Source organism: Anopheles coluzzii, chromosome 2, assembly GCF_943734685.1.
Source record: "Anopheles coluzzii chromosome 2, AcolN3, whole genome shotgun sequence".
NCBI lineage: Eukaryota > Metazoa > Arthropoda > Insecta > Diptera > Culicidae > Anopheles > Anopheles coluzzii.
The window spans coordinates 86593636-86615246 of NC_064670.1; the positions used below are offsets into that span (position 1 = coordinate 86593636).

A 21611-nucleotide genomic window follows, 5' to 3' on the forward strand; every position below is an offset into this window, starting at 1 on the left:
TTGCTAAAGCATGATGACATTTTCTGATCCGTATTTACAAAGTCTTCTTGTTGTATCTTTTCTGTGTTCTAAAGCTTTAAAAGATTTGATATTTAGTGCCTTAAGACATATTTTTATTTCATGCATAAACTATACGCTCCAGTTGCTTTCCTTTACATGAAGTATTTTTGAACATTTTTGAAAGGAATAAAAACCTAGAATTGTTTTTTATATAAAGATCGACTGTGATCTGCTGATGGTTCTACGTTGTGCAGTCCGCATATATCCAACGGCGCTGCGCAACCAAAGACCTGACCAAATCAAGGTCAAAGAGAAACAACAAATAATGGCGTGTAAATGCAACGTAATCGTAAGCTGGGGCTGGTAAGAAGAGAAAAATGGCTGCACCATTATGTAACTAGCTATAACATGCACCAAAATCACGTTGTTGCTCTTGCATTTGCGCTGCTTATCCCGCTTGGATCGGCGTTGATTTCGGAAAGGAAATGGCTTAAAGCGAAAGCAAAGAGAACAGATATGGGTGAAAGAAAAAGCACGACACGGCGCGACACGGTTACGATCGCTTGATGAGCCAGAAAAGATGATGCTAGCAGGCCCGACTGACCTACAAAGGTGGCCAACAACACACGAACGGTGGAGGTGCAAGGTAACCCTTCGATGTTCATGCAGGAAGACGGTGTTCGGTAATATAATTGGAAGATGTAAGTCTTGAGTGAAAACAAAAAATGCTGATTTGAAACTTTCGCACAATATTTATATTGTTTTTTTTTTCATTATGTAATGGGAACGAGATGAGATATCAAAGTAAATAAATAAATAAATAACTTAAGTAACATTTGAACCTAATTATACGCCGAATAAAAAAAAAACATAGCTGCTACTACTACGCACATAGCACTACTAGCACAACATACGCAAATACTACAACTAACAACAATATTAAATAAATACAAAAATTTCGCGATACCGTGAAAATCGTGTATGACTTGTGCTGTCAATTTTGTTATAAAATCTGACAGAAAGGCGAGGTAATCGCGGATCGCGGATCCATTCGAGTTCTAGTGAATGAATGAATATGACAAGATGATTTTTATTAAATTAACTTGCGAATACAATAATTTATTTTACATAGTTTATGCAAAATAAAATACAATACTCGTATCTCGACACCAGATAAAGCGAATTCACGGATCTAAAAATAAGCGGTTCGTGAAAATCTCAGGAATAACGAAGTTTAGTATCTCTGCGAATCAGCAGACGCCATTGGAGGCGCGGAAGATTTGACAGCCCAACTATTGTATAACTGTTATAAACAATGCGCGAATTTCACGGTACCACAACGATCTCGGTTCTAATGAAGGTGTTGCTATGAAGTATCCAAAAAATCTCAAGAAAAACCTGGCATCATTGGACCAATATTTATGTGAACTGTCTTTCAACATTCATCTTAGAAAATTTAGGCTGTCGCAAATTACATTTGCAACTTCAAGAATATTCGCCTTAGGAAGATATTCTTCTTGAAGAGACATAACATGTATGGAATATGAGGAAGCCGTAAAAATATTCATCATAAAGAAACAATTCACCTTGAAGAGACTACATCTTAGAGAGATGACACTGTAACTTGAATTTCGATCCAATTTCCGTTGTTAAAACAAACCTTTACCTAATTGGTCCAGCGAATTGCTTTGAACCATTTTTTCTGCATGGTGTGCAATGCAAATGTTTTAGATTTCCCTTAAAAAATTGATAAAATTGAAAACTTGAAATTGATTGCATACACTAAACGATATATAAATGCATTACCAACACACATGTATGTAAAATTATACACACCGAAATATGAATTAGTTAGACTGTTAGAAACTGTCGCTCTAACCAAAAAATAAGAGAACAAAGTGAATTTATTAGGTAAGCACTGAGGGTGCACCAAAAAATTAGTTTTTTCTTTACTCTCCGTTATCTTCGCTCTTGGGTGTTTTTATCGCAATTATCCTATTTTGCGCGGTTTTCTCCCTTTTTATGCCTATGTCCATACACAAAAACATCGCCTTAGCTGACAGTTTGTTGGAACCTTATAACAGTTTCCAACATAGACCATCAACACTCAAACTCAATGAATACTCGAACTAAACATGCTCTAGTTGATGTTATTATCATATGGTGCCTTAATACTATAAGATTCGCGTTCTTTAATGTAATAGTTTACCCATATGAGATTTTAGCATTTGACATATACAGACATTTTCATTATTAGTTCTAACACAAACATCCATGTGTTCGTTTGAGAATAAATCAAAAAGCAGAACATTACGTAGAAAATTCTAGAAAAATACTTATCGTACAGAACTATATTTTGTATTTTTTTTATTTTTCAGAAAATCAGAAATTCAAAGTTAGTCAATTTTAAGTATTTTACAGAATGGTTTTTAGTTGACATAAAACGATATAATCTGAACGATATCAAAAATATATGTAGATTGATTAAATTTCGAAGAAAGTAATTACATAAAATAGAAATGTTGAACATTTGTTGTAACAACTATTACACATTTGAGTCCTTTAAATCAGGGGTCTCCAAACTACGGCCCGTGGGCCGCATGCGGCCCTCAAGAGCTTATAATGCGGCCCACGATGACTTTGCCAGAGTTAATATAAATATTACGTTATTATGAATTTTTAAAATTAAAATGTATTTTTTACTTTTCTTAGACAAAAATCAAGCTTTAGTAACACGAAACTGTACAAGTATCGTTGGTATTTTATTATAAAAACGAGATTTAAACGTTCATTCATCAGTTAAAGGTAGCGTCAAATGGCCCTCAACATAGTTATTTTTGAAGCAATGCGGCCCGCGAGCTGAAATGTTTGGAGGCCCCTGCTTTAAATCATCAATAATCAGAATAACAAAAAATAATAATAAATTTTATTTATCCTTAGCTTTTTAGTTTGCATCTCATTTCCCTGTGGATCAGTTTCTTAAATCTGTTTTAGTAATCTTATTTTTGTCCTGGTTTTTGTCTCATGCGTTTAGTTTGCTGGTTAACAGAAATTGATTAGTATCTATTCTCTTCTTTTGTTTTTGAATATTTTCTTCTATTTGAACACGTTTAAACATGTTATAAAATGTGAATATTATCTTTTCACAGGAGTGATTTTCGGTTTAATCTGCAATAAGCTTATTATATGAAGTTGGTAATTATACTACACGCTTATTGCAGAAGAAAATGCATCGACACAGTATTTCTGTTTAACGACATTGCAAGGGTTAGTTATGCTACCGAGGATGTGCAGCGGAGCGACTCAACACTTATTAGTTCGAAAATCTGGGAATCATAAAAAAGTGGAACCAACCGGAACGGGCTTGTGAGAAATGAAAAGAGAACCATGAGTGAAAGATGGAAGGCTGTAGGTTAAGTCCAGACTACCGGACCGGACCGATCCGAACGACGCCACAGTGGCGAAAGGAAACCGGGAGTAGTAAGTTTGTGCAAAAAAAAAAACAACAACAACCACAACAACGATCGCAAACCTGGTTGGGTGGGACCCTCTCGCGCTTTGTTAGTGCAGCAACGCCACCACAATCATTTTCGACTCAGCTAAAGGTCAGCAAGTGACGGCATGATCGCAGATTGCTCCCCGGCGAACTGCTGCAGACGCGCAACAGAGCAGAAAACGGACAGGGAACGACTTCTCCACTACTACCACCAAGCGGCAAGGAGGAAAAACTAAGGAAGAAGGAACAGACAAACCACGCTAGGGCTCTGCCGAGGGAGGGCAGTGGATAGGCACTGGGCAAAGAGGATTGGATGGAGCATATAAGGTGAAGCGCAAAGAATCGTACATACAAAATGGCAATGGGAGGTTTAGTTCGGGCTACGCACTGTATGCCCGTTCAGTGTTGCCGGCTCCCGCGTTGTTCGCTAAAACAACGACGTTGTCTTTTGTTATGCGTTTGCGTTCGCTCGTTTTGTTTCGTTCGTTCGTTCGTTCGTTCGTTTGTTTGTTATTTTGGTCGTTTTTTCTCTACCTTTGGTTTCGTTTGTTCCGTTTTTAGGGGGGCCGGTTTCATGTTTCTGTACGGTTTTAATCACCTTGAGCTAGTGAAGTTGTTTTTCCTGTTTTGTTTTGCTAGCCTGATGCTTTTGATTTGCACTAAACTTTGGGTGTCGGATGCTGTATGTATTGCCAATCTAAAAATCATAAGTTCATCGAATTCACCGTGTTTGTGACAACTAGATGGTAATAAAAACCAAGCACAAGCTCCCTCTTGAGCACATGGAATGGCTGCGTGCGTGATCGTTCGGCAATGGCTGCGTGCGTGTAATTAACAATCTTCTCTTCAGCAAAGCGATCTGTTTGCGCTTGGGGGCCTGATGGAGCATGTTCTTTGGGTGGGAACTGCAACGTTTTTGTGTGTGCCCTTGTCCCGTCCGCTACCGAACCGGAGTCCGGACCACGCACCATGGGCGGCGGCATGCGGTTGGGCGCGGTTCAGTGAGCCGGGGTGGGTGGGTTCTGCCCTTCTCTTGTGCACACCAGAACTGTGGCAATCGAACCAGCTAGCAGGTTCGTGGAGAGGGGCAGTCGCACAGCAAGCGCACAAGGGGGACGACATCCATCGATGTCGAGAAGTGAAAGGCGTCATTCAGACTTTGAGGCTTGCGAGGTTCGCCTAGTCAACTGCATCACCCCATCGCCCGCAGCCCCCGTTTGAACCCTCACCAATCTGCTGGATCCTCCCCCTCCACACCTTCTACGGGGCGGACAAAAGAGAACGGATATCGCAAGACTTCCTTCGCACGGACGAAACTAACCGCCCTACTCTCTAGTTCCCTCTCAACCTCCCTCTCTCCACCGGTGGCATGCCAGCAGAGTGTGTTGTGTAGTAGGTACAGTGCATCCGATCGGTCAGCACAACCCTTCTTTGTGTCACGGCGTTGCTTTTTACACGCTTGCGGAGGGTTAGGCAGTTAAGTTCTTGGGCATTTTCTTCACCTCAGCTCTCCCGCTTCTCCCGTTGCCAAGTTGGACGATGATGGTGAAATGTAGTCCAAATGCGGAGCCGGAGCCTACCGACCGGGAAGACCTTGACGGTGGCAACTGTTATCCGAACCGTGCAACCTTTTGGGAATGGACGACAGGGCAGGGAATGCAGTTTAATCCGCGTCTTGCACGCGTCAGTTGCTGGTGCAACCGGCCACTTGGACCAGGCAAACAAAGGGCTGCTGAGAACCGGTGACCGGACGGGCACGGGAAAACGTTTACCTGGAGGGTCGTCATTCTGACCGTTTCCTTTGCAAGAAGACATGACAAAGAAGGAAGCACGAGAGTGTGAATCGATTCTTTGTGATGAAAATAAGTGTATCTGGGATTGATTTTTATTTATTTATTTTTTTGCTGCCGTATTTGCTTGAAGTAACTGCTGCAGCATCCATTCATATTTTGTTGCAATTTTCGAGAAAGATCGTTCCAAGCGTGCTGATCGTGATCGTAAAACAAAAGGCAGGTGCAGATTTCCTGCTGTAAAAATGGGTAATGGCTAAACGGAAGGCGGTCACCAATGTTTTTTTTAATCTTCTTGAGAAACTCCGGATAAGTGTCTAGACTTGGACTAATAACGTTATTGTAAACGTATTTATCTTCAGTATCTTAAGTATCTTCATTTTCAGTGAGTTGCAACCACTAATGTACATATTATATTGGGTAGGTGGAATGGAATTTAGGCGTTAAAACGAATTTGAAAGCTTTTACCTCGGGGGGAAAAATAATTGTTTTGATTAATATAGTTGAGTTCCCGAGAGAAATTGCACTGTTACAGTGCTCGATCCAAGATAAAAAAAAAGCCTAGTTTTAAGTTAGCCTAGTTAGTTAAGATGGTTTGAACGTGTCAACGAATAATTTTAATCGTTCAACAGAATTCAACAGAACAGAATAATTGCATTCCAATTGATTTATTATTTATGTAACGATTTCGAGGTTATCACTACAATTTCATCTAATCAGTCTAATATGCCGCTAATTGATTAGTTTGTATTATTGTAAAGGCTGGCGAAGTAATTTGGAAAAGGATTCATCGTAAATACTATTGCTGAAAGTTGTGAGTTTGATAGAATTACGATACAAAGTTTAACAAAGACAATTATTGCAAGCAAAATTTTACAACTCGTCAATTAATTAACGATTAATGTGTGTCAAGTCAAACCTGTACGTTTCTATGAAAGAGAAATAATTTTTGTTACAGCTGCTTTCCTACTCTAAGGGCTCGAAATGAATCAAGTTGTCCAATACGTTGATTATAAACCATTAAATTATAAACTGGATTTGAATGTGAATGTAACAACGCGTAAGCCTACCTTTAAAAAAATAAAAACAAGCATTCGTTACTCATATTAATTAAGTAGAAAAATAATTTATATAAAATGCGAAAAACGAAAGAAAACTTTTTAACCAGAACGTTGGGATTTTTAAATTGCTGTTTAATTATTCGGATTGCATGTAGTTGAAGGGTATTTTTTTCATATTTTCAACGTTTATCACCAACCCAGGTGTGTTGTTGTTGTTACACAGTATTGACATTTTATGAAATGTTTTAAATTGATTGACTTACAGTTCCTGGGGCAGTATCCATCTCATAAGCAAAATTGTCTAATTTTCAATGAAATTTGCATGCAATTATTAATTATATCAATTAATATGGTTATTTAAGGTGCAATTGTAATCTGTTAAGGAACCTTTACAATTTTTGCTTAAAAAACATGAATAAAGCAGTTTAAAAAAGTTAGAACGAATTTATCTAGTGGGGGCAACATGCACCTGTACTGGGGTAAAATACACCATAGCAACGGGACAAAATGTAAACATCAAAACAAAGGAAAAACATATTTTGAATGAATCAATGCCTACTGTAACAAAACTCATTTTAGTTTGTTTTTCAACTGGTGCATTTTTCCCCGATCTTCTAGGTGCATTATGACCAAGTTCGTAATAGAGATTTTTTAAAAATTTAAATGAGACTAAATCTGCATAATTATCGAAACATTTATGGGCATTTGGTTCTGTTTGTAATAAAAAAACTATGTGTTCCATGAATAAAATTCAACAAATTTGTTGATATTTCGCGTTTTTGTAAATATAGATCTGTATAATTCTCAGAATGACTTTATTTTAGTTAGCTCTGGACTGTTGATTGCAAAAAGGTTTACTTGGCCAAAACGTGTTATTATTGGAAATCAGAACAGATGCAATTTTTGCCTCTAGAGGTGCAGCATATTATCCCTGCAGCCCCTCTAACTATCGAAAAGTGTCTGGACAGCAAACAGCAAGATAATATAATATATCACTGTGCTACAGATTAACACACCTGCCCCGAGTGAGGATCGAACTCACGACCTTAAGATTATGAGACTTACGCGCTACCTACTGCGCTATCGAGGCGATGTTTGATCTCAATGCTGCATTGCAACCAGTCGCAAGGTAATACGTCACACATCATTTCTACGGCACTAATTAGATTTAAAGCCCACGAGGCAGTCTATTTACAAGTTCGTTCGTATAAATAGAATGCGTTACACGATGATGATCCAGATATTCTCTGCTTCTTCTATTGCATGTGCATATAGCTAAAGTCGCTAACGAAAAAGAATGAATGAATGTAGTCGTGAGACTCAAAATCTCTATACGCCAAACAAACTATTGATTGACCTGATTTAGTAATAGCTGCTAAAAAAAAGTTCAATTAGACCATCGACATAAGTCACATGTATTAGAAAAACAACATCCCGTATTGTCTAGTGGTTAGGATATCCGGCTCTCACCCGGAAGGCCCGGGTTCGATTCCCGGTACGGGAAAATGTGTTTTTTGATATACATAAAGGAATCAATATAGCTGCAGCTGTGTGCAACAAGTGCAAGATAAGAATAATAAGGTAAGAGCATACATAGAGCAAACTCGTGCAACACTACAGGTATCGACGTTACAAAAAACCTATCCCTTATGTGTTTTTTTTTTCATTTATTCTACACCTAAAAAGGATGTTAAGACATAATTCAGTTATAGTGCCACAATGTAGTATGGTAGAGAGTTTTTTGTTTAAGTTAAATGTTGAAGTTAGAACAGTGTGTTGTAAAATATAAAACCGTAGTTAATTGAAAGTATTTACTCTTGGAATTGGAATGGGACGAAAATCTAGCACACTCATATTCATAATCATATTTATACTATGAAATAATAAGTTTAAATTAACAAAAAATGCCAATTTGCTGATAGCCATTCAGCTAAACAACAAATTTCCTACGTGTGGAATATGAGAATTATTTCTGAAAACCCACGACCGTTTACTTATGACACGCGGGGTCAATGTTTTTCCGCGCAACAATCACGTCCATTCATTGTTGTGGTTGAACCCTTTGCCTTTGTTCAGTAGCTTGTCGCCAGCTCGATGATTCGCCGCATAATTGTGCGCTTGCTAGGCAGCTACAGCTTCTACACCGCGATAACCTTCCCTTCCGCAACGGTCCAACGGTAATTATGAGCATTGTTTCGGGTGGTGGCCTTTCCACCCTCACCTCAACTAATGCGTGTACTTGCTTGCTTGCTTGCTCGATGTACCCGTGTGAGGTCTGCGCACCCGGCACCAGCCAGGGGAAATTTGGCGTTCAAAAACAAAAAAAGTTACAAAAAGCATCCTAAACATGAAACTGAAAGGTTCGAAGGCCTCAATTGTTGGCCGGAACAAGGTGCTAGGAGTAACGTTTTGGACAGTCTGTCAACAAGTTCAAGTTCAATGTCTCTTCGTCGGCAGTGTTGCTGAAACAAAGCCGATCTGTGTTGATTTGAATAATAAAGCAAACGTTGCTATAGACCAGAATTGAACAATGTTTTGATGAATAATGTTACAAGTTTAGCGTTGTGGATGGACTCATTATGCATTTGACTGGTAGGATAAACACGGTTACCATATACACTTTGCTAGACGATCGCTTCTTTGTTGGTTTGTTACCGGTCAATAACCGAATTATGTTGAGCTGAAATGAAATCCGAATGGGATGGAAAAATAGTTTGGCAAAATTAATGAATAACAACCAATTCCACTTACATTGTAACTTAACATTTGTAGTGCAAAAAAGTGTTACCTCACAACAACTTTCCCAAGATATCGAGCCTCACCCTTAGATAGCCTTTAGCCTGATGCGCCTTGGAATATGTGAGACCTATGTGCCTATGCGAGATGAATCCTCACACGATGCAAAGGATCTTAGCTCTAATCGATTAAACCAGTCATGAGCAACCAGATGTCCGAGGACCACATGCGGCGCATGAGCCTCATAATTACGGTCCGCGGAACAATTTTTAAATGTTACATATCGACGGAAATTCAAATATTTCCCTTCATATTTGCCGCAACAACCGTAGTCAATAAAGGACTGCCTTAACCACTAATGCGCTTCACAGACAATGACTTATTGTTTAACGATAGTGATATGTGAGCACAGATGTTGAGAAGATCATGATAAAGCAAGGGTGTGTCACGCGTCAGGCTCAGAATCCTTTAGGGATAAACTGGAGAATTAAAAAATGCGTGGTTAATAATAATACAACTTGTCATGCGTCGTTTTCGTTAGAGAGTTTGGTAAGAATATCAACAAAATGTATCAAATAGGAAAGACTTGAATAGAAAACTTAAACAGTTTTTATTAATGGTCGCAATCTTGGTCGTAACATTCATGTTCGCCAATTTCCTGATCTCAAAAATCTTGCTTACGAAAATTGTCGTTCGCAAAACAGTTTTTATGTTTTTATTTGTAATTTAAATTAAACATATTTTATTTTCTTACACAAAAATAGCTTTGTTTTACAGCTTGTAAATAAGAAAATTCAGAGAATGCCACTTTCATTTTTTATTATTATGGAATTCTACCTCATGGTATTTTGTCTGATACCTAATTGCTTCGAGTTAAAGGATTATTTATATCTGATTAACTTAGTTAAATCCGAATTGCGTCCTTGTGCAAAAGGCTACCATGACAACGGGAACGGATGCAAACGAAACGGGATGCAGGAACTTCATCAAACATATCTGAGACATTCATCCATACCGGCGAACTCGTTCGTTACTGGGGACGTTCGCCGCGACGCTCATTTTCACTCATTTTATAGCCATCTAGATCAAAATTTAGAAAACCGTATAGATTTTGTTCTGCCCAATCTAGTGGTACAACCCTGCCCACTCATGAGCGACGAATGCTTCTCGTCGAACGAGTTCGCCGGTACGGCTGATAAATTCGTTATTGGGTGTTAAATTATTATTGATATTTTTATAAACATTCAGCCGTACCAGCCATGGTAAGGGTATGCCACGTATGCCAGGTAAGGGTGGATGGAAAACTCTCAGGACCCTTTGCTACCACCAAGGGTCTGCGCCAGGGGGACGGGCTTGCCTGTCTGCTATTCAACCTGGTGCTAGAGAGGGCCATCCGCGACTCGAGGATGGAGACTTCGGGAACCATCTTCTATAAGTCAACCCAGATCCTGGCATACGCTGATGATATCGCTCGCTTAGTGTAGGGATTTTTCCTAGTCAATGGAAACTAGCTTGGCTTGTTCCCATTTATAAGAAAGGTGACTGCACACTAGCATCAAACTACAGAGGCATTTCTATTATTTGTGCGTGTTCTAAAATCCTCGAGTCAATTGTCCATTTATCTGTAATGCCTTGTGTAAAAAATATATTTCTACGGAACAACACGGCTTTATGCCCCATCGCTCAGTGTCCACCAACCTTATGTGTTTTTTGTCTTCTCTATATCATAACCTGTCTAGTGGTAAGCAAGTAGACACTGTCTATACCGATTTCAAAGCGGCATTTGACAGTATACCTCTATCATTACTTGTTGCTAAGCTTCGAAAACTAGGTTTCGGTGGCTCTATATTGCCGTGGTTCAACTCCTATCTTGAGAATCGTTCATATGTAGTTAAAATCTGTGGCTCTTTCTCTGAATGTTTTCTTAGTTCTTCGGGTGTCCCACAAGGTAGTGTCCTTAGTCCCTGACTGTTCATTCTCTTCCTCAATGACTGTACTTCGATCCTTCCTCCTAACGGCTTCTTGCTATATGCGGATGACGTTAAAATTTTTCTTCCTGTATCTTCTACAGCTGATTGTCTAGTCCTTCAATCCTGGCTCTGTAAATTCTCTACATGGTGTGCTTCTAACGGTTTAGTCCTGTGTCCTAAAAAATGTTCTGTCTTGTCTTTCTTCCGATCCTCTACAAGTATAACTCATGCTTATAGTGTCTGTGATGCCCCTATTCCCCGTGCGTCCTTGTCTAAGGATCTTGGCGTCTTCTTTGACCCGAGTCTTTCTTTCAAGGAGCACACGGACTATGTCATCAACAAGGCCAACAAAAGTCTTGGTTATATTTGTCGCATGTCCACTGAAATTCGTGATCCTTTTTGTCTTAAGTCCCTTTATTGTTGTTGGGTCCGTTCCGTAATAGAATATGCCTGTGTCATCTGGTCTCCTGTCCAACTGTCTCTGCTCCAAAGGATTGAGAGGATCCAGAGACGTTTTACAAGGATCGTATTTCGTAGGTCGCTGGGTCATCACTCTATTCCGCTTCCTTCGTATGACGATAGATGCACTCTATTAGGCCTTGCCAAGTTGGAGCACCGCCTTTCGGTCGCTCAGGCTTCTTTCGTTGCTGGCATATTGCTCAATACGATTGATACGCCTTCACTTCTGTCGCGCTTACATTTGTATGCACCTTGTCGCACCTTACGTTATCGTTTTTGTCTCCAGTTACCTATATGTCGTACATGTTTTGCTCGCAATGAGCCTTTTGTAAGAGCTATGTCGTCTTTTAATAGTACTTCAGATCTGTTCGATTTCAACCTATCCTATCCTGTCTACCGATTACGTCTTCGCTCCTTTTCCGTACCATAAACTCCTTCCAACTCCTTCGTGAATAATTGTATACTATAGTCAGTAAGCACTATTGCTGTAACCCAACGTGGCCGAGCAATTAATAAAATAATAATAAATAAATAAAAAAAATAGACATCATTGGTCTGCGGCTCTCTTATGTAGCAGAAGCCTACCAAGGGATCGAGCAGGGGGCAGAGAGCCTCGGATTGCAGATAAACGAGGCAAAGACCAAACTGATGGTGGCAACATCATCGGGCCCACCAATAAATAATCCGAATCTACGTAGGCGTGATGTACAGATAGGTGAACGCACTTTTGAAGTCATCCCAGAATTCACCTATCTGGGGTCAAAGGTCAGCAACGACAACAGTATGGAAGCTGAGTTGCGTGCAAGGATGCTGGCTGCCAACCGGTCATTCTACAGCCTGAAAAAGCAGTTCACCTCAAAGAACCTGTCGCGACGGACGAAGCTGGGACTATATAGTACCTATATACTACCAGTACTCACATACGCCTCTGAGACATGGACACTGTCGAAATCTGACGAAGCCCTCTTAGCCGCGTTCGAGAGGAAGATGCTCAGAAGGATACTTGGCCCTTTATGTGTGGAAGGACAATGGAGGAGCCGCTATAATGACGAGCTATACGAGATGTACGGCGACCTCACTGTCGTACAGCGTATTAAGCTCGCCAGGCTCCGTTGGGCTGGACATGTTGTACGCATGGAAACGGACGACCCAGCCCGTAAAGTCTTTTTAGAACGTCCACAAGGACAGAGGAGGCGTGGTAGGCCCAAATTGAGGTGGCAAGATGGCGTGGAGGCGTCCGCCATTAAGGCCGGGATAACGGACTGGCAGACGAAGGCGCGAGACCGTGAGCGGTTTCGGACACTCCTGAGGCAGGCCAAGACCGCAAAGCGGTTGTAGCGCCGGATTAGTAAGTAAGTAATTGTATTGACATTTTAGTCTTGAAAATTTTGTGGTCGTGGAAGGGTTAATGTAATTTAAGAGTTCATAAAGTTTTTAATATGTTTCGCATGGAGCGTTTCAACTTGGGGCAAAATGGTCGGTATGTGTTGTCAGGAGTAAAATGATATGGCTGAGGGGTAAGCTAAGGTCCCTACAATATATTAGCTTTATATAAATAAAACTGTGCTCTATAAGTATACATGAGTATACATACATAAATATAGACAAGAAAATTTACTAACGCGTGAATTATTGAAATATTCCAGTATTTTATTATATTATTTAACAAAACACTTTAATACTAAACATAAATCTCTATTCTCACAATTCTATCAAGATGCAAGAGTTAAAGTTAAAGTAGTTAAAGCTAAACTAAAGCCTAAAGTTAAATGTTGTGGTTGATTTTGCCTCTTTGTTTTGGTGTGTTTTGACAATTGATTTATGGCGGTTTTGCCTCATAGCGAGACCATTTTGCCCGCACAATACATGTTCACAACTTTTAATGTTAATTTTCAAATCTCGTTTTGTTCATTTATATTTTTTATGTGTCTACTTCTGATTGTTTTTCATGAATAAGATGTTGAAGCATCGATGGCCATCAAAACATCAGCGTAAAGTGATTTACTCAATGAGATACAGAGCAAAATCCTTAACAAGTGCCATTTTGCCCCGCGTTCCCCTACAATCAGAGTCATTTTGATGACTAAAAGATGTTTTAGCGTGCATTTGTATTGAATTTTTCAAACTCAACGTTATTGGAGAGAGTAACGTTAGAGTATTGCATTACGGTAATAAGTTAATACAAAATTAAATAAAAATATGTAAAGAAGCATGTGCTTTGTCAGTTATTTTAAGTGAAGGAGGCGCACGGTGATCTTACGCGAAAAAATAATCGAGAAACATAATGCTCATCCATTGAACAAGATTTTTGGACAGTGTGCACGGACCATTATTAAAAATGATACAAATTAAAAAGCCAATTAAAAGCCATAAATAAATATTTTAAATTTCTTTAAAAAGCTAACAAAAACAATTTATGACATTTCTTTTGAAATATTGCTATGATAAAAACATAACAAATTTTAAAATTATATTTTTTTAAAGCTAAAAAATAATAATAATACATATTTATGTATTGTTTGAAATGAAAGTTTTGTTCTGAACTTACGAAAACCTTTTGTTTTATTTAGATACGAAAATAATATAAATTGATTTTAAAAAAAATCTGACCAAAACGTGGTGGTGACGCTACCATGGTTTCTGATTTGAACGGGAACAGTGGTACATTTTTCGGTCATCACAAAGGTTAACAGTAGCGTAATTTAACTCAAATTAACATATTTTCTCATGTATTTTTAGAAACATTACCAGAATACCATTCGACTGCATTGGAAGTTATTAGTTTTATTGACAAGAAAGAGGAATTCTTTACAGCTAAATTATTTGACTAATGAAATGTTCACAGTGGTAAAAATGTATGAATAAGTGAAAAGTTTACACAGCATTTGTAATATAATGTATCAAACATTCTGCACGATGTTTTAGCTTAAACAAATCAACAATTAAATGTTTAATATTAAGCACTAAATAATAAAAGTGTTTTTGGAAAGGACTTGCAAGATAAGTGTAATAGATTGAATATTAGAATGTTTAATTTAAAATCAACATTAATTTGAAACAGTTATGTGATTATCATGTTTAAATGAATGATGAAGATTTAAACTAAAGTTTATTCTTTTTACTAGGGGAAGGTAGGTAATGACGGCCCATGAAAATGAGTTTTAAGTTTCTATAGATTTTTATGTTTGTTTTTTATTTAATTTTTTAAAAACATGTTTTTTCGTATTGTTTTGAAATGTTCGGGAGAAACGGACACCTGGTATGAGAAAAATTCACACTATGAAGGGTAAGATGGACACATACAGATAATTTGTTACCCTATAGAATCTGTTATCTATTACTGAATGATGTCAAATCAATGTCTCTTCTTGCTGTTGTACCATTTTTTGCATATTTCATTGCTCTCTCTAGTTGCTGGATGGTTTAAGTATTCCGATTACCCTAACTTCAGATATTTGATGCCATCTGTTCATTAACAATTGATATAAGAAGTAAATTTAATAAAAAAATGTTGGTGTTCGTCTTTCCCATTTTGGTGTAAGACTTCTTAACCAACAGAAAACATGATTTTTCAACAGCTTTCATTGCCGCTCTTGTCCCCGAGTTAATCTAAAAAATCACCACAATTTATTGATGTGATAAAACTTTCGTAAATATAAATCATGCAAGTTATAGATCTTAAGATCTGAAGAAGTCAAATTAGATCCAGAAGGGTGCGCACATTTGAATATTGGTTTTGATTATTAATTTAATCAATTTAGCATATATCATGCCAAAACTTTTCTCAAATTTGTTATCATACTTTCAGTTTGGATGTTAAAGTTATTCAATAATTACTTTTATCATGTATTTATGAAAAGTGTCCATCTTACTCGCTGTTTCCGTCTTTTCCTTCCTTTCCTTACTCATTCAATTCGTTTTTAAATTTTGCGTTACGTAAATAAATTTTGCGTTACGTAAGTAAATTCAGATACAAAAACTCATAAGAAAATATTCCTCAAAACATTTTTTTTACAAATTATTTGACCCCATTATTCTACATTCGATTCTTCTACTGATTGTTCTAAAAATGTCCGAATGGCGAACCACTTTGCAAACCGTACAGTACAACGGTCACACGTCTTTGGGCAATAAAGGATTTATTTTTTTTTTTCTAGCTCGCTCGCCTACTACTACTCCAACATAGAGAGCGAGCAACGTGGGCGATAAAGCAAAAGAGAGAGAGAGAGAGAGAGAGAGAGAGAGAGAGAGAGAGAAAGAAAAAGAGAAATTAAGTTTACTACAAATGCTCAGCTTTTCTCGGAGCAAACAGTTGCCCAGCAGCCTTGAGTATATCCTAGCGATTGGAATCTCCGGCAAGATGCCACACTCCCACGGTTGAGTCGTTCAGTGGCCGTCGTCCGAAAAGGAAGTCAGTGCCAGTGTGTGTCAGTCCGACGTCTCGGCTAAAACGGCTTGAAAGAAAGCAGAAAAAAAGAAAACGAAACCGCGCCCTCCTTCTTCACCCATAAACGCAGCAGGACCGACCGTGTCTGTGTGTGTGTCTGTGTGTTTGTGTGCGCGCGCGTGTGGTTGTGCGTTCCGAGTGTGAGTGAGTGACAACTTTCCACCCTCTCAAACAAAAAAAGAAAAGAAAAAGAAGCTTTCTCGTATTCGATTTTCCAACTAAAGGAACCAAAAAGAAACAACCTTCTTTCGCTGAGGCTCGCGTTAAAAAAGAGTGATTTAGGATCATCGTTTTTAGTTGCGAAATATATTCATCATCCACGCGTGTGTGTGTGCGTTTTTTTGACCAACATTGCTGCTGTGGAACGTTCCGTGTACCGTGCGCCGTGTTTGAAGCAAGTGCAAGTTGTGGTGCAGTAAGGAGAGGGTAGGATCACGACAAAGGCATCTACTCCTCTCGCGGAAAGGATATTGGTTGATCAAGAAAGGAAAGGAAGGAGGGGCGAAGGGAGGATTCGTTTTTTTTTCGCTCCTCCTTTTACCAACCGAAAAATGCTGCCCACGGACGAGAAAAGCTTGCCCGCGCTCCTCCGGATTGTGCCCAAAATGAAGGGAAGGGGTTGGGCAGCACAGGGAACTAGGGGCTAGGGGAAAAATCGTGCCCTTAAAGAGCTTCGAGATGAAACATCAATTGATTTTGCACGTTTGTACCGATTTTTATTTGCAACGTTCGAGCACGTTCAAAGAAAACATGGCAGCTGTAGCGGCGAATAGCAACAGCGCCGAGCGTAAGGAATGGGCGAGACAAGTTTGGGTATAAAAGTAGAGCACCGTGTTTAAAGCCAAACAAAACCAGAGGGCAAAGCCTAAGTAATACAGCTCACTTCAAACACGAGGCACGCGATGGGTGGAAATTAAATAACCATCTTCCAAGCGAGTGCGTACGTTCGTTCCGTCTTGCGAGTGACGAATCGTTCAGAAGAGTTGTAAAACAGCAGATCGTTACGTGGCAGCAAAAGCCCGACTCAGTGTTTTCCTTTCTAGCTGTGTTCGTGCACGGGCTACAGGCTCGCACACTGTACGATTCAATGTTTTATCGAGCATTTATTGCCATTTTGCTCCGTTCTTGTTCGCAACCAAGTGCTGGCTGTACCATTCGCAGCACCTTGTGCCCTTTCGCTTTGATGTTCGCCCGTGCTGGCTGATTTTGGTCTTTGTGTGACATTTATGCTTTTGCCACCATCATCATCATCATCACCATCGCCATCATCGTTACCATCGAGTTGCTAGTGTTGTTTTACCCCCATTGGTATCGCTGGCTGTGGGAGGCAGCAAATGCCCCCCTTACCAAAGAACACAAACAAATATCGGAGAGTTCCCGCTCACAAACGGCAACGGAAGGAAGTCTAGATGCTTTCGCTAGTGCTGCTTACTTCAAACGCTCGCACAGTGGGTTTCCCCTTTCCCGACTGAAAAAGGGAAAACCCCAAGAGCAAGAGAGCGTGTGAGCGAGCGCTTGTATTGGGGAAGCAGCAGCATGTTCATACCATTAAAGCCCCCTCGTAGTGTAAAACGTTGACTGAGAGAACAAACGTAACAACGTTTGTGTGTTCCATGAATACATCAAGAAAGCGGGGTTTCCTTTAAATTAAACTGAGCTAGTTTTGTCCAACACGGACGTGGCGACGGATTCGCATTGACGAATGGGTGAAGTTTTCGAAGCGTAGCACTGCCAACTGCCTTCTGTATCTGTGCAACAGATGATGATGATGAAGATACTGATGATTCCTTCATGTGTGACGTTCGCGAATGTCGCGAAACACACCTTCACTCACACACACACACACACAAACGTGCGTGCGCCCTGTCTTAAGGCCTGGTTGGCAAATTTGGCCGCCCTTCCCGTTGACACGTCAAAGCCAAACAAAACGCCCTGTAATTGCTCGCCCTGCGATGGGCTCGTTACGCAAGGTACACTCAGTGATGGGGAAAAATCGATACCCGCACATATCAAAACATCAGGTGAACTCTTTTTTTCTTCTTCATTTTTGGTTTACGGCTCAACGGTGTGAAGTGAGATGCTTAGCGGAGAATTTTGGGGTAATTATTCACCCGTCCGTTCGGACCGTCTGGTAGGCGCGCACGTAATCGATTGCCTTTCCACAAGCGGTGGTTTGCAAATATTGCTGTCAGTGGACAGAACGCTGAGACGGCTTAGTCTTAGTGTACGTGAACGGCGCATGTAGTTTCACATTTTGGCGAGTTTGTGTATGGAACGCAGGTAACAGTTATTGTAAAAGTTGCATACAATCACATACGATTACATACGATCGTTTCATGCCGTTGTCTGTGTTTGAGGTTGCTTCAAATGATTTCAAAGAATGTTACATAAACAAGCGCCATTTAGGCACAATGAACCATTCAAGAAAATGAAGACAACAGATCGTCCAGCTGGCAAGATTTTGTTCTTTCGTTTGCTGAATAAATAAATCAATGTTTGCTTTGCACATTGAGCCTTAAGTAGCTGTGTTTTTTTTGGCTCGATTTATAGCAGCATAAAATGATGCAATGTGAACAAACAAGCAGAGTATTTTCTGAGCAGTAGTAAACTCTTTTTGTTTTCTAAGTCTTTTAAGTACTTGGTACTATTTGTATCCTTTTTGTAGCAATAGGTAAATAGCTTCAAGTTTTGTGCTGAGTTTGAGTATGATGTGTCGTAAAGTTTTTTCTCTCTTAGACTAAAACGACAGGGTCGTTACTACTAAATTACAAATACATTTAAAAGAATTTTTCAGTTTATTTACAAAAGAAGAATGATAAAAAAATAACAATTCATGCAAATGTTTCTATTCTATGAAATGTTTAATGTAACACTTAGCTTCAACGATTCAATGCTCATTTCTCATGAGTAAAAATTATCTAAAATTATGGAATTTTGTATGCCATGTTAAGTTAGACAGTATTTGTTACAATTTTAGGACAAAAAAAACACCCAAACACATTACAGAAAGACCTTTCAAAACATCGTTTTACAGCTTATGAGACTCCACGTCCATACCTAATATATTGGGGGCGGTCCCGTGGTACATTCGTCAACTCGAACGACTCTATAAAACACGCCCGTAATGGGTTCAAGCCCGGAATGGACCGTCTCCCCGTAGTAAGGACTGACTATCCGGCTACGTTGTATTGAATAAAGTCTTGAAAGCCTGGATAGGGGTCGGCATGCCCGCGTAGGACATTTACGCCAAATAGAAGAAGAAGAAGACCTAATATATGAGTATAGCTAATATATCGAATATATTAAATTCTTCCCTCTCTGATTCTTGTGCCTACATTTCACTTTTTCAATTTTCGACTAATTATGAAGGACATTCAAATGTTCACAGACTGGATCGGACGTAGACAATAAAGCTTTGTAGAATAAAGCAATGTGAAGCTATATAAAATGACCAATCAACTTGTTTATTTTATGGCCCACATTACGCTTCGTACCGTGGCTATTTATAATCCTTTGCATGAAACGAGACAAACAAACAAGCTTTTTTTTCTGACCCCAATGTTGTTGCTGGTTTTTCAGCTTTGAAGTTATTGCGCATTGCTCTAAGGTTAAATCGATCGATTGAAAGAAGTTATACAAAAAAAAAATGCTATCAAGTACGGGGATAACATGCACTACTATTCAAGAACACTACCAGCTGAGGTGATCAATCAAACTACACGTGACATTGAATAGAGCCTGCAATGAATGGAGCGGCGGTTTACATTATGAAATTATATTTACATAGGTTTTTTTTTGGTGTGCGGGCTAGCGATTTGTTCCATTTGCTTCGTCCAAAATCATATCTGGCGCCACACGTCAAGTGTCAACAAACGTCTTATTGTGCCTATTGTATTTCGTTCGTGATCGTGATCCCGATGCAAGTAGTCCTTCGAGCTTTAACAATGCACGTTTAGCAGAGGCACATTTGTTGGTGGAAACTCTACCATACACACACACACACACACACACACACACACACACACACACACACACACACACACACATACATACATACAGTAACGGACATTAAGATAGGACCCTTTTTTTTCAATGCACCGTGCACTTGTTTTGCCACGTTACTCGTGTTTGTGTGTGTGTATGTGTGTATTTGTGTGTGTATGTGTGTGTGTGAGTGTGTGTGTGTGTGTGTTTGTGTGTTTGTGTGTGTGTGTGTGTGTGTGTGTGTGTAGTAGTAGAAAGTGAATGTGCTTTTTAATGTGTATTTGCAAGTGCGCGGGTTTGTGTCTGAAAAACATAGCTTGCCATGATGTCATATTGCGTTGAAATTATTCTTATTATGTGTGTTATCATGTGAAACATTGTGCGTTTACACTTGGATAAAAACTAAAGTTTGCATCGACAGCAGCCCTTGTTCCTCGGACGAAAACGCAGGTGTGCTGTTTCATGAATGTGAATGCGACACCGGTGCGAAATGGACACACGCACAATAGCAATGAACTCGGCATTCTCTCACAGGTGTTTCTCCAGTGCACACCATTGAAAGGCCTTCGTGCATCTCTGCGTTGCACGTTGTGTGCGAATGGTAAACTTTGTGCGTGCATTGAGCTGGCGCGCAGTTGTTCTTTTCAATGGGCGTTTTGTTTCATGAGCGCGGCAGTATTCTTTTCTCGATTTTGAAGGGAAGACGCTTACTCGCGTACTCGTTGATAGTTTTTATCCATGCGATGTTTTCGCTGCTCGACAACGATGTAATTCATCGCGTATAGAAGTAGAACGCAGGCAGAGCACGGGATCAGCCGTGTCCAAGTTTTTAACCAGCGCGTTCTTGACGGTCCAAGCAAGCAATGTTAGTAACAATGGGTCGAGGTAAACGTTGTACCGATTATCAGCGCCATATGTAAAAGCGAATGGCTGCTGCTGGCATTAAGCGCAAAAGGATCGAGTTCGTAATGGAACGATCGCGCACTTTTGTGGCAAACGCGCTTCGGACAACCGAAACGTGCTTAGACAACTGAAACGCGCTTGGACAACCGAAACGCGCAAGTCAACCGGATGTCCTCAGAAGACCACGGCGAAAGAAGACCGTAACATTGTTAATATATCGAAAACACACTGATCGCGAGGGCGGTGGTCCTGCTTATCACACCAAAAACCTAACCCAAAACACAAAAAAGCTACTTACAAATCTATACGAAACGACCTACTTGTGAAACAAACACACACATCACTACACATTCAAACATACATCCACACACACACACACACACATGCACACACACATACACACACACATACACACACATACACACACACACAAACACATACAAACCACACATAAACTTGGCCCAACGGGTGCACGGTGCGTTAAAAACCCAATGCCCTATCTTTCTGTCCGATACTGTACCTGATGGCTCTCCCACGATTTTCTCTCTTGCTATACTCTCTCTCTCTCTTAAATCCTTCTCTTTATCTTTCTCTCTCTCTCTTTCTCTTTCCCTCCTTTTCTTTCTCTCTCTCTTTTTCTCTCTCTCTCTCTCTTTTATGTTAGCTAATTTTATGAAACTAAGTTACTCTGAGTAGAAAATAAGGCTTCGTTTCAAAATACGTACGCCTATTCAGATCAATCTCTCACTCTTTCTCTCTTGCCAT

General features: G+C 39.6%; 1 protein-coding gene and 2 non-coding genes across 4 annotated transcripts in view; 2 read left to right on the top strand and 1 right to left on the bottom strand.

Annotated features, from left to right (window-relative positions):
- Positions 1–7364: 7364 nt before the first annotated feature.
- Positions 7365–7437, bottom strand: Trnam-cau (transfer RNA methionine (anticodon CAU)). The gene has a single exon. It is a non-coding gene; the product is annotated as a tRNA-Met (tRNA).
- Positions 7438–7779: 342 nt separating this feature from the next.
- Positions 7780–7851, top strand: Trnae-cuc (transfer RNA glutamic acid (anticodon CUC)). The gene has a single exon. It is a non-coding gene; the product is annotated as a tRNA-Glu (tRNA).
- An 8033-nt stretch (positions 7852–15884) lies between these two features.
- The window catches only part of LOC120952274 (protein GDAP2 homolog), a 44522-nt gene continuing 38795 nt past the window's right edge, over positions 15885–21611 (top strand). Inside the window, exon 1 of one of the 2 annotated variants that reach the window (XM_040371514.2) lies at positions 15885–16103. The gene's annotated coding sequence lies outside the window, so the exon portion shown is untranslated. The remainder of the gene's footprint in view (positions 16104–21611) is intronic. The other variant, XM_040371515.2, reaches the window with a different exon arrangement.